This window comes from Lemur catta, chromosome 9 (assembly GCF_020740605.2).
Source record: "Lemur catta isolate mLemCat1 chromosome 9, mLemCat1.pri, whole genome shotgun sequence".
Lineage (NCBI taxonomy): Eukaryota > Metazoa > Chordata > Mammalia > Primates > Lemuridae > Lemur > Lemur catta.
Window position 1 is genome coordinate 92635210 of NC_059136.1, and position 19620 is coordinate 92654829.

At 39.5% G+C, this 19620-nt stretch overlaps 1 protein-coding gene across 9 annotated transcripts in view; it reads right to left on the bottom strand.

Annotated features, from left to right (window-relative positions):
- The window catches only part of FAM110B (family with sequence similarity 110 member B), a 137173-nt gene that overhangs the window by 30826 nt on the left and 86727 nt on the right, over positions 1 to 19620 (bottom strand). The gene's annotated exons all lie outside the window — the stretch shown is intronic.

Here is a 19620-nt window from a genome sequence, read left to right on the forward strand (position 1 = left end):
GAGGGCAACGCAGCACAGGGTCCAAATGAACCTGCAGGATTTAACCACTACTGTTGCCTGCACGTGACTAGCTGAAAGTCCTTTAGCAGGGACTCAAATTCTCTGTGTCTCAGTTTCCTCATCTGTAAAAAGAGATAAAATATCACTCATCTCCTAGGATTACTAAGTTAGCATTAGATGAACACTGGGACATGCTTAAAACAGTGCCTGGATCATACTGAACCTTGTCACTTCACCAAGTGACTCAGACTCTCACCTCAGTGCCAGCCAATGTGTCTAAAGCCTCCCCAGCTTGCTCAGGTAACTAAGAAGGAGAAGCCTGCGCTGTACACCTGGGGCCCAAGAGAGGTGAACTGGGAGTAGCAGCAGTAAGAACACAAAGCTCCTGAGGCCAGCGCCAGGTCGCCTGTGATGAGACCGAGAACTACAGCTTTTAAAGAAAATTCTGAGAATTCACAGAAATACGTAATTTGTTCTTGCATCATTACCAGAATAGATACTCAATACAAACCTGACTTTTGAGGAAAAGCAACTATGGCTTCTAGGAGTAAGTCCCTCAGACCAGCACAAGCCCTTCCCACGGACAGAGGACACGCCACGGATGGAATCTATCAGGACTTCGGATTCCTCTCACATCATTGCAACAAGCTGCAGAAATAATATCTCCCTGTACAAATATTAGCCCTTGAGTTATTAGTGAGCCTTTCTCGTAAGGGGCAGGGCATGCTCATTAAAGACCCAGAGGTCAGGCTAGAGCAAACTCACCAATGTGCAGATGACATTAATGGCAGGGCAGTCGTTACTTCAAAACACAGATTACCGAAATAAAGGGGTAAGGGGCTAGGAGTGTGCACAAGACTTTTTAAAAATGATGTTTAACTCCAAGAAGTCACTTACACTCTTCAACATTCATCTTCTTTCTTTGCTTTATGAAGTTTTAGCTAAGACATGAATCTAAAGCAATTATAGAAATGGAAACCTATGAAGTATCATTAAAGATCTGTGCCCAACAGACACTTCTTTTTTAATGAATCACCCCCCAGTCAGAGATTTGATTCTTTACGGCTATGGTCTGAATGCGTCCCCTGCAAATTTGTATGCTGAAACATAATTCCCACCCTGGTGGTATTAAGAGGCAGGAATTTGGGAGGTGATTAGGTCATGACAGCAGAGTCCTCATGAATAAGATATTAATCTCATTCTAAAGGGGCTGAAGAGAGCAGAGTTCTTCCCTTCCACCATGTAAGAACACAGTGAAAAGACATCCGTCTACACTAGGAAGCAGGTCCTCTCCAGCCACCAAATCCACTGGCATCTTGGTCTTGGACTTTCCAGCCCCCAGAACTATGAGAAATAAATCTCTGTTATTTAAGCCACTCAGTTAACGGTATAACAGTTAATTTTGTTATAGCAACCCAAACGAACTAAGATATTTATTTTGCAGAATACTTTAAAAGATCCCTTGAAATCATAAAGCCAGACAATATTTCCTTCAGGAATGTTGTTAAGAACATATTGTTAGAAATTGTTCCCAGGAGCAATTAATGGGAACCAGCAGTCATCTGGAACAGGACCGGATTGGCCTGGCCACATGCAAACAGGGTGGGGCCACAAACCCACCAGGGGACCCAGGGGCCTGGCTCAGGGGGACCTCAGCACCACCCTACGTGGTGCAAAAGTTAAATCACCACCCAGGTGAAGTTTAACTGCAGGATGAACAGGGGTTTTTACAATGCCACAAACAAATGCTCAAGGTACAGACGGCAATAACTCAGACTTCAGAAATACAGCTTCAAACAATGTGATATTCAGGATTTTTCAAACAAAAATGGGAACTTACTTGTAAAAATTATTAAGTAAGCTGTTGTGAATAGTTTTAAACTTTAATGTTGTTATGATTTTAAATTGTACCAAAAACAACCCAAATGAGATTGTATTTTTTATCAATAGCCTTTGGCTTGAAGTATAACTAATCCATGAATATCCAAAGGTGAATTTATTTCACTTATATTAGTTAAGTAAGACATGGAAAGTACCGAGACCAACGCCAGGTACGAGCTAGGTGCTGAGTAAATGGGTGAGAGAAAACAGCATCAATGCCTCAATTACCTCCTCTTGTCTCAGAATAAAGGGCTTGTGCCTGCGTGGGTGTGTCCCAGAGAACAGCAGCTTAGGTTCTTTCATTCACTCACTTCATGTTTATTTTAGGATTAAAACAGTTTGTTCAAATCAGCATTGCTGATGGAATCTTTTAAAAGTAGTTTATATACTTGCATGTCTCTGTTTATTGATAATTTGCAGGTATATTAATTACTATAATACACATAAAAACTGTCTGCCGATGTCTAGTTCTTTAGCTCTCCAGTGTTCTCCACGGAGCCAGACTATTAGCTACTGTCTTGTCAGTATCTTCATGTCCAGAAGTCTCTCAGCCCCTTCACAATTATTGCTATTTCTAAGCTACTTCGCAATTCCTGCTTCTAATCTACTGAGTTCAAATACCAGACAATTAAGTTTTTAAAAGTCACATTAAATATAAGCTAATAATAAGCTACTGAGTGAAAGTTTAGGCGTGAAGACCGTACTTTCATGCCATCATGTGGGGAGAGCCATTTTCTGAGCTCAGAATTAATTTTTAAGTTTACAGACAGATGAGAGTTGGAGAGGGTACAAAATGAATATGTATATTTAGAAGGTTGCTTTATGTTTGGAAAAAGAGATACACAGACTTTTACATAAATACAAAACATAAAATTACTTTTATATTCTTTTATATACTTTTAATTCATTCACATTATTCATTAGTTCAGTATTTTTCCTAATATAAAATTTATGAATTGCTAAAATCAAGTAGCAATAATCAATCAACTCAGTTTAACAGAATTAGACATAGTGCTATTTTCATAGCTATTTGAATGCTATCTTTGGAATCTTCAATTCCAAAACAACATTTAGAAGATTTTTTTGTTTGGCCTATTATAATTTGGAATCTATTCTCCTATAGCATTTTTTATAGCTATTTAAAGACAAACCTTATATTTGAAGAATCATGACCATCAATATTTCCCCTTCTGTGTCTGTCCTTAAAGTGTGTGACACAATTTCACATCATTGTTCAAATTACCAATTAAATGCCTTCAATTATAAATATAAAAATTATAAATGTTATAAATACTACACTCTGTCGATCTACATTTGAAGAAAAAACAAAGTGTAATACTTGGCCAATAACACAGTTGAAATCAAGTTCAAAAATTTTGAAATAATTTTTCTAGAATAAAAAGACCCCTTTGTTAAGGGCTCTGATTTAGGGTTAAAAAAAAAAAAGAAGTGATAAGAAAAAGAATGCTACCAAGTGAAATATCCTTGAAATACTGTTTCTTTTACTTAAAAGACTGAATTAAATTTTCATTATACATAAATCAGCGTAAGATTTGTTTTGTTTCTTTAACTATGATCTTAACACAAACCTTCTGAGTCATTTTAATTAGTCATCAATTTTCTGAAGAGGAATATTTAAATTTTAATCATCTTAACCAGTTTCTTTCCTTTTTATCCTCTACAATTTAAAATGGAGAATAATGTCATAAATTCTTCTCTGTACAAATACAGATTTCCTTCTCCTTTTTATAATGTCAGCAGTTAGCAGTACTCTCTGGTTTGGGGCCAATCAGACTAATAAGTATCCCCCCCACTGCCAACACATAAATATGATAGTATGATCATCTGCTGTGGAGAGTTTCTTGAATAATTCTAAGCAGTCCAAATATAAAAAATAGACACTAAACAGATAGCAGGTTTAATCCCCACTAGCTCCAAATCACAGATTACTTATTCTGGATGGAATCTCAGGCCTTTGTGGTGCCCCGTATCTTGATTTTTCAGGGAATTCTGTCCTCTTGCGTTGCTTAGTAGATACTGACGGAAGAGAAGGGACATCATAGTAAATGTAGAGGGCACAATGTCCCAAATTTCCTGTATGTCCCTGTCTCTGAGCCACTCAGGACAGCCTCTGAATTAGTAAGTTGAATAAGTCACAGTAAACTGTTCTCTCCAGGCCGAATTCATTCCCATAATAAATCAATTGCAGAGAGAGGCAGGTTAGAGACAGAAAGGCAGTGGGGTGCTATTTAGTCTAAGGGTCAACAATCATGGCAGGCTGATGGCTCTGGGAACGCCTGCTGGCCCTCTGGCTCCCCGTCGGTGTGCTGGGCACCTCGCCACTGTCCAGGATTCCTGACCTCCTTTCCCTGTCTGTCCTTCTTCAACAGTGGCACTGGAGCGCGACGTAGCCGGAGCGTAAGCTGCCCTGCACACCAGCAAGTCCTCCCCGCTCCCCAAACCGCCCTCAGACACCTTCTGGCTACTAACCAAAAAGAAAAATTCTGTGTAGGATTAGTACTGGAGAAAATGAAATCATAATTTTTTGGCGCCATTAATAGAAACAGCTACTGTGCCTTTCTTTAAGACCAATAAGTAAATTAAGCCCTGGAGTCTTTACGAGTTCTATTTACACAGACTCTCACCGAGGCCAAATCTGTATAGCAGAAAACTACTCCTGCAAATATTATGTTAAATTTATAAAATCAGATTTTAGTCTTTCTTGCTGCCTCTGTTCTTACTCTGTTGCTAGTCTGTAAGTGACTCAAACTTTCACTCACTCACTCATTTGGTCCTTGAGATAAACATTGATTTATTTCACAAGGGCTGCGGGCCAAGCGTGAGGTCGGATGCCAGGGTGGGAGTCGAATTAATGAACAGATAACGACACAGCAGAGTCCAGAGTCCAGCGTGGCAGATAAAAATGACGCAGGCAGACAGTAATAACACAACGTGTGATGTGCTCTAAAAGAGGAAAAAGTGTTCCAATCCAAATTCCACTATTTACTAGCTAATCCCTGAGCAGGGAAGTTCAGCTTCCTCACCTATTAGAGTCGGCAGTAGGGTTGCTGAGCGGGTTGAGATCATGCTTGCCAAGTGCCCTGTGCTTAAAGGACATCCAACAAACAGGAGGTACCATGGTCGGTGAGAATAAATTACTTCCGGAACCCCAGTGAGGAAGTAAGTAATGAGTTCCCGGGAAGGGTGGAAAAGCATTCTTCAGTATTTTAACTGTAGTTCACAGATGGCCAAGTGGGAGAAGGGACAGTCTGAGGCAAGTCACATCCCATAAACAGCCATGCCAGGGAGGGTGGGGAATTCACACTGTTGGATGAGAGGGGAAGAGCAGGAGCTGAAGCCTGGAGGGCTGCCTGGAGCAGGCTGTGCTCCTGGAATCAGCAGGTGCTTCCAGGCCTGCGCCCTGGCTGGGGAGACCAGGTCAGGAAGCCCACCGGGGCTACTCTGCAATTTCAGGTCAGAAACAGCCTCAATTTCAAGCCATCTGTTTTCCTGAATATGCCGGAGAGCCTCACATGGGATTAAAGCCAGAGGACAGGCTCCATGTGTTTTCTTAGGTCAGGTCTGAAGTTTATTAGAGCCTGTCGGAAGTGACATCGGGCCAACTTTTTGTGCTTCTGCAACCGCTGTGAAAGTCTCCTCCTCATCAGTGCTGGTTCAGGCTCTATCTTCCCGCTTCTCCCTATTCCCAAGATTGTCTTTGTGTGTGAATGAAAGTAAAAACCACCAGAATTTGAGAATTAAGTAAAGATCTTCAAGATTAACATTTCTCATTTCTTTCTTTACCCTCATTGGTCTCTTCCTGCTGCTCAATCATTCCTTACAGTAATCTTCACCCCAGGCTTGGGGAAAAAATGTTTTGGAGTAAGAACTCTTGAGTTTTTCTTTGTAAAGCTGATAAATATGATAAAATATATTACACAAAAAACTTTATACAAATTCGTGTATATAAAGAGGGCCTCTTTCTCTGAAAGAACAAGATCAACTAGTTTCCTTGCTACATGATGGCTTAGAAGTTACTTTAGTAAAAAGTTAGAAAGTGGATAAAAATCAAACTTTCCACTCTCACATGCACTGTAAGCTATGTTTAAATCAGCTTCATTCCCTGAACATGATTAAACCAATCTTTAAAAGCACAAACATTGCCCCAAAGGGCTTTTCATTACCGTATGTAACGGAGCGTGTTGTTGGTATGAGGCCCCTCGGAGCACAGCACAACGATGTGGCCTCGCTGTGGGCGTGCTGGGGGCACTAGGAACACTCTCCAAAACTGTAATCAGGGTTCCTTTCTCTTACACAGACCATAGCACAGGATCTGATGCATTAAAAATAACCCAAAGGCTCTCATTACTATTCATTATACTAACATCTTTCAAAACCAACCAATTTCGAGGTTTTAAATTATAGGTATTTATTATAAGGTTGAATGACATCAGACAGCTTCAATTATTTTAGACTTTTAAAAACCAAAACATTCTGCACGCATACTACAAAATACACAATGAACTCCACAGTTTGTTGACTTCCTAGCAAACAAGACTATTTCTCACCCCCAAGGGACTAGAACTGTCACTAAACCTTGCTATGTATAATGCAACAACTTGGCTGTTTGCCTATGGAGATTACTATCAGGGCCTTCTCTCCCTCCCCTCCTTTTTGTTTTTGAGACAAGAGTCTCACTCTGTTGCCCAGGCTAGAGTGCTGTGGCGTCAGCCTAGCTCACAGCAACCTCAAACTTCTGGACTCAAGTGATCCTCCTGCCTCAGCCTCCCAAGTAGCTGGGACTACAGGTGAACATGACCATGCCTGGCTAATTTTTTTCTATATTTAGTAGAGAAGGGGTCTCGCTCTTGCTCAGGCTGGTCTTAAACTCCTGACCTCAAGCAATCCTCCCACCTGGGCCTCCCAGAGTGCTAGGATTAAGTTCATTAGCCACCGCGCCCAGCCCAGCCCAGCTCAGCCTGGGGCCTTCTCTTAAAATGAAAAAGAACAACAACAACAAAAATCTTTTTATATTGCAAGAATATTTCACTAAGAACACCAGAGAAATATGACTCTAAATATTTAATTTCTCAACTTTTTGAAGATTAAATGTAGCAAATACTAGAAAGTCAAAGAAGTTCTATAATCAATAAGGCATCTATTAATTACTACATGAATTGCCTTTAAATGGGTAGGCAAGTACCTAAAAATACTGATAATATTAAAGATGTGTGAACTGATTTTTCAGTAATACAAAATCCAGACGGCAACAGGATTTGTTTGACTATTTTTCACTACAGAGAGTCTCTGTTTTGCAGTAACTATATAACCTGAAACCCTGTAATGCATATTCAATAATCAATGGCAAAAATTATGATTGTTCTGTGACCGTTAAAAACTTTTTGTCAAAATGTTAGAACTCTCTGTCAGTTATAGATGTAGAGGGAAATGAGTGCTATAATTTAAAACACTATGACTGACAAAGTACACACACCAAGAATTTCTTATTTCTTTGTAAAGACTTAGCAAGAGTCGTCTGAATGCTGTTTGACTTCACCCTGTCGTACAGCACGCAACACGGGACAAGCATGTTTCCTCTGCGTGGCCAACTGCCCTTTCTAAGTTTGGATCAGCTTTTATCCTTTGTGCTTCCAATGTCATCACTATCTATCTCTGAGCAATTCCTCCAATGTGAAGGTTTCTGACGGCGGCAGTTCCTCTGGGACATCTTCATTTTTCATCAAAAAATAAATGTTCCTCACTTATGCTGGTAAATCCACCTTCACCAGGTTCTGGCCTGTACCTGGAGTCCCTGGATACAAAATCTAGAAAGATGGAGGCGTCAGCATCCCCACTGTCACCTGTTTCTTCTAAATACGCTGGATTCACATTTTTTTACTTCCAATGTTACATAACTCTTCATTGTGCTGGTACATTTTAAGTCCATTTTTGTAAAATGCCACAGCAATCACTGTCAGACAAGGAGGCAGTGGTAACCTTTCCTGTCTGTGAGTAAACTGAATAACAAATCACACAGACCCCATCACTGACAGACTTGAAAAGAGGTATCGTGATCAGTCACTATTTAGGTAGTGATTTGGGGAATGAAGATCCAACTACGAGATTTGTACTTCATGCAATTGCATTTAATAGACCATGGTCACCAAAATTTGAACTGTGATCTTAGGGAACTGGTTTTATTTAACTAAAATATGGTAACTTTTCAGTTCAATCACACTGATTGAACCATGTCAAGCAAAGAGTAATGATTGGGTGGAGTTCGAATCCACTGGACATTTTGTTCTAACTCAATGGGCTACAACAAGGTACTGCATATTGATATGTGCTGGGGCAACAACCAAATTTTCAAGCTTTGCATAAACATTCGGAGTTGAAAAAGGCATCTGAGTACAGGAAAAATAAAAAGTTCTAAAAAATAACTATCCTGTTAAATGCAACAAAAATTGGGCCAACAAAACGGCAATAAATACTGAGTGCTTTGTGTCCATCTTCTCATTTAATCCACACAACCCTGAGGAAAGTGAGGCTTACAGAAGTTAACTAGCTTGCTTGCTTAGATCACCCCAGTATTAGGTGGTAGAGCTGTGATGAAACCCAGATATATCCCACTTCAGAACCTGTCCTCCAACTTCAGGCAACATGGAGCACAAAGTAATTTTAAGAGAACAGCAAAAGTCTTAGAAACTACCACCTCCCCTAGACACAGGGCAATCCTGACCCAAGACACCTATTTCCCCTTGCTGGGCACAGTTCTCAGGCTACACAGCTGACGGTTACCCATCTGGGGAAGCTCTCATCTCTTAGAAAAGGCAGCAGAAAAAGAGACTTTTCCTTAAGGAATTGCTGGTATAGAAATCCACCACCTAGTATGTGTCAATAATACAATGTGGCTGGCGCAGTTATTCAATTAAAATTCAACCTGTATTCCCAGAAGAAGACAGACTTCTGGTTTTCTCTATTAATAAAGTGTTTTTCTATCCTTTAAGAAATCGCCCTGTAATCCTAGCACTCTGGGAGGCCGAGGCGGGTAGATCGTTTCAGCTCAGGAGTTCGAGACCAGCCTGAGCAAGAGCAAGACCCCTGTCTCTACTAAAAATAGAAAGAAATTAGCCAGACAACTAAAAATATATATATATATATATATATATATATATATATATATATATATATATAAAACTAGCCAGGCATGGTGGTGCATGCCTGTAGTCCCAGCTACTCGGGAGGCTGAGGCAGGAGGATTGTTTTGAGCTCAGGAGTTTGAGGCTGCTGTGAGCTAGGCTAACACCATGGCACTCTAGCCCTGGCAACAGAGCAAGACTGTCTCAAAAAAAAAAAAAAAAAAAAATCGCTAAACCACAATCAGAGAATCTTTTTGAAATGTTACTTCAAGCAATGTAATTTCATTCTGATTGGTTGTATTCACATATAAAAACACAATTTCAAATATTTAAAGAAAAGTGTAAAAGGCAAAATCAAATATGATGGCTATTTGAAAATACCTACTATACAAAAGTAAAGAATAATAGTAAAAATATTGTGGGGAGTAATTATTTCAAAAGTAGTTAAATATTGTCTTAATAACATGGCAAACAAGTTATTGCGGTTGACTTTTAACATTTACAATTTATGTTATTAAAAATATCTACACTCACCTTTAAATCTAGTCCCATTCTGCTCTCCAGCCTTTCCCTCCATGCCCAGCTACAAAAAGCGTGAACAAGAAAATGGCCTGTATACAAAAAGGTTTACATTGCATTTTTATTTGTAGTTTCAATACGATTTTCAACTTTGTCCTGGAATCTGGCCTGCTCTCCAGTGCTCTATAACGAACGCTCTTTATTAGACTTCCTTAGACTCTGCTGCTTATCAGGCTGTAAAAGTTTTGTGGTAATTCTTGGAGAACAGGTGGAACTACAGTGTCCCTTCCTACCACGTAATTCCGTATTACACTGTTTCTTAAGTTGACAGGTAAACTTTGCAAGACTAGTGTTGCAGAAGAATCAAAGCATGAAATATGAGTATGCAGAGAAGCAAAGGTCAAAGTACTTACTGGATGAAGAGTTAAAACATCTTCTTAGTCTTCCATTTGTTCATTTGACAGATACATACCAAGTAAGCCCCGCTCAAGGCAGTAAGAAGTGAGTCAAAGAAAGAATGACAGGGTTCCAGTGTAAACTGGACTGTGTTCTCGCTGGGCAAGGCAACCGATTAGCCTAAAGCGTAATAAGCAATGTGTTAGATTTAGGAGACAGCACTACAGGAACTTCAAAGAAAGGCACGAAATGAACGATGCAGAGCTGGGGGAGGCAGGAAGAGAAGGGGCTTTCTAGAAGCAGTGATGCCGGAACTGGATTCCGGAGGACGAGAAGTTCACTTGAACCCTTTTCCACATTCACGTATGTTCTATATAGTGCCAGGTTAGGAAACAGGATGTGCTGGAAATGTAAAACTATTAGGGTCCAGTTTTTGTACCTTTACATGTCATAAAGGGGTTAAAGCAGCGAAAATGATGGGAGTTTATTATCAAGGTTGCTTGGTACATCTGGGAAGGGACATGGGAGTTTGTTCAAAGTAATACATGCCATTCTCTATATACTGCACAAGGGGCCTTTTTATAGTAAGCATTGCACCATGTAATACTGCACAGATAAAGATGATGACTGACTTTTCTAAAGCACTAGTCTGACTGTTACTCTCATCTTGAAGCTCGAGTTCGTAGCCTGATCAATGCCCAGCCCGATTTATGGCACAGCGACTGTGCCAGGAGCAACATGTCGAGAGTTAGTGGGCTGTGTGGAGGTGAAGATGTGTGGGCCCCCAGGAAGGAGGAAGAGGAGGTGCTCCCACAGAAGACACGTGAGAAGTCAGAACAGACAAAAGCAGAGGCTGAACCAGGGGCACCATGAAGGGAGAACGGAGGCCGATGGCAGAGGCAGACGGCAGAGGCAGACGAGGCAGCTCCTGCAACCCCAGCTGAGTCGTGGCACGTGAAACCGCTCTTATGACCTTGGTGGACATCAACCCATTTGTGCAGCAAATGCAGTTAGCTTGATAGTAATACTTGCCCAAAGAAATCCCTTTCCATCATTAGGAACCATATCTGGTCTACAGGAGTTTTGTTACATTAAAAAATATATTCTCAATCAATTAATTTAGACATAACCTGAAGCAAAAGTCAGACATGAAGAATACATAATTGAAGACCAAATTATATAAACAATGGTAAATGCTCTAGGATTAAAATCAAATGACCTAATAAGAATTGGTAAGCTGTAGATGGATAATTTCCCAATTTTTGTTCTCAAACAGAAATAAATCATAGGGAATAGCCCTTTGTTGCTGTCATCTTTTCCAAGTTCTGCCTATCAGAGCTGCTCTTTTTGTCACCAAGGCAGGATGACTCACCCTGAATTACACTGAAGCGGTGGCAAAGTTATTTGCAGTCTGGGTCTCTTAACATTCTTACTCTGCTTTCATGTAAACACATTCTTGAAAAGTGTTAGTGAATAAGTTAGCATTGTGGAATGAATGGAAAAGTAAGATGTGATGGTCTAGAAAGAAACTAAAAGTGGCATTCATACTGAAGATTTCCTGTTCTTTCAAGTTTTAGATGCAGGGCCTGAGCACCTTTTCTGATGGCAGAAATACAAGTTGGCAAATGCTATTGCTCCAGCTACTGCATTAGGGTCTCCCCTTGGGAATAAATGTAGCATGCACCCTGGGACGCCAACTTAGACAGTTACCACTGCCTCATGGCTGGTGTGCACAGACTTGCAGCTTCAGGGAAACAGGTACCAAGAGGTACAAAAAATGATGAGCCACTAGATGCCATCTGCCATTTAGAGTCATGGCTGATCAAATCACAATGTAGCACGGCACAGTCAATAAGTTAATTCTTGAAACATGAAAAATATTAGATTTTGGAGAAAGTTTATCAAGACTGAAAATCAGTACTGCTCTAACTAATAAATACTGTGATTTATTTTGATTAAATATACATTATTGCCATCATGTTTTAAAAAAGAAAACAAAAAGCTATTTTTGTATTAAAATGAAATTAACATTTAATGAAAACGTTAAAAAGATGTTTAGAAATTCTATCACCACGTCGGAATAGAACTGTTGGCACAAGTTTAGAAACAATTAACTTACTCTTTGAATGAAGTTAAGCTAGTATGATTAGAGATAAATGGACCCTCCATGTGCCTGAACTATCAGACTGTTTCGTGGAGCTTGTCAGTGCATACATGGTCAAGACTTTAATTATTAAATGCATCCACACCAATTGCGTTTGATTCATACTACATTTTGATCCAAACAACAAGATCTACTTGTTGTAAAAAAAAAAATCACTGAATAGACGTAGAATATAAAACAAGTTTTATTATAATGGTATGTGTTACAGATTGAACTGTATCTCCTAAAATTCTTATGTGTAAGTCCCAATCCCTAGGACCTCAAATGTGATGTTACTTGGAAATTAGTTCACATGAGGTCATGCTGGAGTGGGCAGGCCCCTTATCCAGTGTCACTGGAGTCCTTATAAAAAGGGGAGATTTGTACAAAGACAGACACAGGGAGAACGCCACACAAAGACGAAGGCAGGGAGGGAGATGGGACCCTACAAGCTGAGGAAACCAAAGGTGCCAGCAAACCCCCAGAAGCTGGGGAAGAGACCTGGACAGATTCTCCCTCACGGCCCCCAGAAGGAACTGACCCTGCCAGCACCTGGATCTCAGACTTCCAGCCTCCAGAACCGTGGGACAATACATTTCTGTTGTTTAAACTACCCACTTTGCGGTCCTTTGTTAACAGCAGCCTAGGAAACTAATACAATATGTAAAGCATAGTCAACTGAGAACCCAAAATACACCAGCCTTGCTCTCTTTGAAGAAGCCCACCCACCTCTAGAACGTATCTGACGGGAATAACCACAAGAACCCAAAATTGAAGCCATGACTGTGTTTTTCAAAGCTTAGAGGAAGCAGCAGATTAAGTGCAAGAAGTGCTATTTCAGTATTTGTAGTCTGTGAACATATTTATGCTGGGTATTACACAGAACTGGGAAAGCAGTTTATAGTCTCTGACTCCCAGAAGATTTTCCTAGAATCTATGTTCCAAGAGCAGAGGAAGGGACCGGGCAGGGAGCAGTTTAGCCAGACAGTGCTGACACAGGGCTCAGGAGGGAGCAGGACGGGCAGGCAAACTCATGGAGCACCTGAGGACAACACTGGAGCCAAAGAGTGATGTTCTGGAAGCCTGGCAAGCCGGGAGTAGGAAAGAGAATGAAGAGACTGACAGGAGTCAATGGAAATCTTTAAAATGATGTCAACCACATGAAACACAAAGCCTTCCCGAAGCCCACTTAGGTACAATACCGTGGGCCACACGATAGACAAGAAAGCACATAGTAAGACATAGTATAAGAAAATGCCTAAGAAAGAAATAGAGGAGATCTACTCGGAAAGGGATGACAATATAGCTGGAGCTATATATATATATACACACACACACACATATATATATACAGTCATATCTATATATATTTAAAATTCATATCTATATATTTACAAATCTTAACAACATGTATATAAAATAAAAATAAATGTTTGCAGGTGAATGTGGCATATGAGAGCACTAAATCTGCCCAGAGGGGACAGGACAGGAGGTCAGAACTGGGGCATACGTTAAGCAAGGACCCAACAGGCTGAAGAGAGAAGCTTACTTTCCTCAGTTTCAAAAATATATCTAAGTATTGAAATTACTTTAGTGTTTAATTTCCTAAACTGCATTAAGTACTTGAAATGCTTGGGACCAAAACTGTTTTGGATTTTGGAATATTTGCATTATACTTGTAATGAGTAATTCTTCTGAATAGCATGTGGGCACTCAAAAAAGTTCCAGATTTTGGAGCATTTTGGATTTTGGATTTTCAGATTTGGGATGCTCAACATTTAAATATTTAAATATATAAAAATTTATTACTATGTAACCTTGAATATTTCTGTGCATCCCTTGAGATATTATCCCTTTGTTTTCAACTAAGAAATCAGCAGGAATAGAAATACTGCCCACAGAATCTACTGTCAACAGGGAAAAGTGAACAAAAATGCCTCCTGTCTGCACAGGGACAGTAGGCGTGATAAATATATATCATGTCTTCATAAGGATGTTGAGATTTAAAAGGCAAAAATAATATATAAACAGCAAAGTATGAATAAATAAACTTATATTCCTGCAGATGAATCTAATGCCAAGCCCCACACTATTAATATAACATAAAAAAGTAAGGCTTAAGGAACAGCAACAGAGTGTGAGTCTCCTAGCAGTGGTTACTCTGCTTCTGTGAGGTATGATAATTAATAATATTAAATGTAATACTTTCCAGATGAGAAGAGTCTATTTGTAAATTAATATGCTTTTTTTTCAATGATTATAACCATTAAAAAGCTAGATATTAATCTTTAAAACTAGTATAGAGTTAATGTTCCTGGAACTAGCCAGAAGGGTTTAGAAACTAGTAAGCTGTTTCCATAGTAACAGGCCATTTTGCCATGGAGAGATCATTTCACACATTCCCTATAACCCAGAGACCACGGGAGGAGGGCAGGGGAGGGGGAGCAAGATCCACATTTTGGGTTTCAAAAATCAATAGTGATTTTTGGTAGGTTTCTTATTTTTACAAAAATGCTGAACAGGGCATCTGGCATTAATGTTTAAAAGTTACCTAAGCTTAAATTTTTTTCTGTCCTTTAGCCTGCCAGTGACCAGCGAGCATGTGCTCCGATGGAGGCATGGTGGCGATAAGTCATCCGCAGGTTTCACTTCAATTCACACCGTGAGTTACAGCCGACCCGATTATGAAATTTCAACACTGAATCCTGAGAGAGAGGAGGGGCTGAGCCAGAAAGCCCTTCATGGAGATGTGTTGCAAGGAGTGGCTGCCCATGCGGCAGGGGCTTTGTGAGCTGTGACACATGTCCAAGTGATGACAAGAATCCACCTGCACTTGAGTGAGGGAGAGGAAACAAATGCAGGGGATGCCAGGTAACCAGAAATTGAGTGCTCACAAATCTCAGAATGAGGGAGTCTTCAATGGGCATGTTTCTTTAAAGGAAATGTTTTCACTGTGCTTCGTTTCAAATATAATTCCGGCTGGAGAGATGAGCATGAAGATGTCCTTGTCTTTTGCCTCTTGGTGTTCACCTTTTGGAGTGGCATTAATGTTTGGCCCACTACAGTGACAACTGTTTGGTTAACTGAAGATCACTATTTGGTAGAAGGGCCGTTGATTAGGAGGGCAGAGGGACAGGTACACCTGCAATGTGCCGCTCTTCTGTACCAGGGAGATGTTATAAGGATTAAGTGAGAAAATCCAGGCAAATGCTTAAAAGGGGATGAAGCACATAGCAAGCTTCCAAAAACTGTTAACTGCTATATGTATTACTTTTAATGTTATTAGTATTGTTAATATTAAAAATTAGTGTCCTCTAGTAGGCCTTATGGGGAAAAACAAGTTAATCTTTGTAAATGACAAGATGACATCATTGAGATGCTCAAAGAAATTCTCCAAAGAATGTACAGGTGTCTTAGGCTTTATTTTGAATAAAAATAAAACTGCCCTTGACATTTCAACATTCTCTATCAACCTTATCATTGGAATTGAGGACCTATATGTATTATAGATGTTTAATGCTTACATTTGGCTGTTGTATTCTTCAGTTGTAGTCCAGGGTTTAGAGGTGCTGAGCTCCGCAACATGCAGTTGAAAATCTTAGTATAACTTTTGACTCCCCAAAACTTAACTACAGAAGCCTTACCTATTACACAAAGCCAATTAATGCAAATTTTGTGTGCTATACGTATTATACATTGTACTCCTAAAGTAAGCTAAAGAAAATGTTATTAAGAAAATCACAAGGAAGAGAAAGTATATTTACTATTCATTAAGTGGAAGTGGATCATCATAAAGGTCTTCATCCTCATCATCTCCACACTGAGAAGGCTGAGGAAGAGAAGCGGAGGGTTGGTCTTGCTGTCTCAACGATGGCAGATGTGGAAGAAAATCAGTGTATTAATGGACCCTCGCAATTCAAATCCGTGTTGTCCCGAGGTCAACTGTAGTTAGTTGGAGGTCTGCTACAAAATCTTGCCAATGTATTGGAAAGGTGGAAATCTTATGTATAAAGGATAAAATTTTCTAAAAAATGCCATAATGGCAAAAATATGTTTTTAAAGTAAAAAATAGTTTTTATGGCATTTTATGTCTATGAAATGTTTTCTTCTAAAATATGATCTCCTCATAAAAAATAAATAAGAGCTATGTGAACTTTCGCAATGAATAACTTTAAAATTATCATTAATGCCTCCATGGTATAGCTATTTCTCAAATTCTCTGTATCTTATTACAAAGTTAGGGTGTTAACAGTTTTCCCCCAATGAGTGTCTTTTCAAATTTTCTTAATTATTTTGATCCTTATTTTGGTCTTAATCCATTTCTCACACCAAATCAAATAATCCCAAAGTAAAATTATCACTAGTAGGAAAAAAGAGACAAGGGAGGGAAAAGTACTTTGGGTAGTAGAAGGTAATGCCTTTGAGCTCAGATTCCATTATGTCTTTCTGTGGAAAGCAAATATTATAAAACAAAGGAACACACAAGAAACTTAGACCACAAAATGCTATTAGTGTGAATCTAAGACACCCTGTTTTAAGGACTACAACTGAAGAATGCAACAGTCAAATATAAGCATTAAACATCTATAATACATATAGGTCCTCAATTCAAATGATAAGGTTGACAGAGAGTGTTCATTTTCTCAGAACTGTAGAAATTATAGCTTAGCCACAGATGACCTTCAAGTGACACAAGACCTGACGACCCTTATACGTTAAAGTTCACCGTTCATGTGGAGGACGCAGAAGGGCAGCACCTGATAGACAGTATTAAGACCACAGAATTGATGTGAAATAAAACCACTCATCTGTGAAGGTTTTTATTTTAGCTTCTCCTGCCCTTTGTTGGACCATTTGATTGTCATCCTAAAACTTCAAAGCTTTATTGTTGAGTTTTTACAACTGCTGAAGGAATATTCATGGCACTAGTCTCTTATCCTGTCAAAGGCAGTATTTATGTACATGAGAATATAAAACTGTTGTAACAAGGAAAAATGTCACAGATTTACAAGGGATCAAGTTTACAAGGCAGCAAGTTTGATGTGCATGGGTTTCACCTTGTAAGCCCTCTGATCAAAAAGCGAGTATTAAAGCAGAAAAGTCTGCCCTTGATGGTTTTTGGACAAAATATCACCGCACTCTGGACTGCAGTTATAACTCCTCCACCCTCCTCTCGGTCTAAGGACACTGCTGAACCCTACATGAAGGTGTAACTCGGAAGTGGCGTTCAGTTTCCTTATAAATTCCGCACAAATTCTTGTGCATGCCATCAATTAAAATCATTAAACCTTTCTAAAGTTTGGGGAACGGGGGAAATATAATTTAGTTTATTAAATCAAGTGTCCATATTCATAGCCTCCCATGAAAAGAACACATACAATCCCTCTACTCAAATGTCTTCCAAGAATAAAGATAATGCAGACAATGTTTTATGGAAAGAAAGGAACATTTCACTGAATTCAGAATTTAACTATGAAAGATGGAGAATTCTGTCTAGAAATGTCATTTTACTGCAGGAGTTCTAAACTAGATATATGACTTGAAACATCATTTGGAGCTGGAAATTCATCAAGTCAGTAAAACAATAAAGACAGTTATGGAATGACTGGGAAAGAGGGAAGATTCTTTGCCTTATACAGACGTGCTGAATATATGTACATACGAAGTAAAATAAGATTTAATGGAAAAACTAAAGTTGTGATTAACTTTTAAAATTAATTGTGGAACATTTATAATCCTAGCATACTACGGCAGGTGTAAAACAAGTAAATTTTAATATTCTGTGCATTGTTTAAAATAAACATCAGAATAAAATTTATATTTTTCATTGAATTTCATTTTAGCAACATTTACTGGTTCTCTCCTATCAGCCAGTCAAGGGCTTGAAGTAGGTATTAGGTTTTGAGTTAAGGTATCATGTAGTTTTACTTCTGGAGAAGACTCTTGGCTCACTCAACAGATACAATTTTGGAAAGCGCTAAGTCAAATCATACATTCCCACTGACAATTTACTCATGTTTATGTTAATTTCATTGGTTTTTAAATGGGCATTGACCCCTAATGGCTAGGGCTTAGAATGCAGTAAGAACTTTGACGTTCAGTAGCTATCAAGGTATTTTCTAGCCATAGAAGCTTTCTCTACAGTAAAGATGATACGGAATATCGGTATGTAAAACAGACAGATCCAGAGTGAGTGTGGCTGAGGCAGAGCCCCAAATCTCAATCCCTGCCACCCCGAAGCCGCTCACACTCTGAGGAAAAGAGTGTGACAATCCCAGGGAGGAGTTTGATTCGTTCTTTCTACCACTGAGCCAATGAGGGGCCGGCCCCAGAGAGAAGTCCGGTTTTGAAGCCTCATCTCTGAAGCTGAGAGAAGAGTTATCCCCACCCCTCAAGGCTGGTGAAGTGCACGTACTTTGTAAAATGTATAAGGCTATTGAAAAAGCCAATTGTTATAGCTGATGCTATGTCAGTAGCCTTAAATCAGAGAGCTGGCAGTGAAGCCCAGAGACCCAAGTCCTGGTGACCCATCCAGGGCCCTGTGAGGACGGAGCCAATGGACAGCCCTGGTCTTTTGGAGCCACTATATGATAAACATGCCTTAGGCAGAACTCTTGGTTGGCATCTGTAGCAAGTTCTTTTGTTCAGAGAAATTTTCAGTAACTCTAATCTGCTGAAAAAATATGGTTTCCAAATAGTAAGAAAATATTTATCTCCGAAGTCTGTGAAGCATTTGGCACCTAAAACCATCACACTCGACACACATTGGCAAGGTGTTTTAGAGGGACAGAACTGCAACCAGACAGTGTGGGCTGGGATCTGGGCCTGTGACTACCTGCTGTGTCCCAACAACTACCTGTTGAGAGTGAAGGGAGATGATGGACACAAAGGGCGGAAGAGAATGCCACGCACACCACCAGCCCCACCATCTTCACCTGTGCAGTACCACGTGAGTCAGTCACGGCGCTATGGAGCTATTAGTCCACTAACATTCCTTTGTCTTTACTGGGAAACACACTGGTATTGAAAGGGACTCTCAGACCGTCTGTCACTGAGATGGTGAGGAAGCTGGAAACCAAAGGTGACGGTTTGCGAAGAATATTACATATCACAGTAACATTGCACAAGTTTAAAACAGAAGTAGCACTCTATACGGAATATCCTAAGAAGCACACAGTGGTCTTACTTATTTATAAAGCTAAGTGCCAATAAAGTGGTGAATTATTAGTGTGAGATACAAGAACACTTCAGATAGCACATTGGAGCCAGGGTTCAACATCTTGAAGGTAAGAGACTGACCGGATGCAAATATCTAACAATCATAAAATGCTCTGAAACATAGTTGTTGTATTTGAAATTCATCAGATACTGCAAATATGTATAATGTCAACTATGGTTACTATGGCACGATGAGAAACTCTAAAATTCTGTAGATTTGGCATAAAATGTCTTCAAGTGATCTCTTAATTTCCAGTTTCTTATGGGAGATTTAAAGTCATATATTCATATAATTTTTCTTTATTGTATTAATACTTAATATTT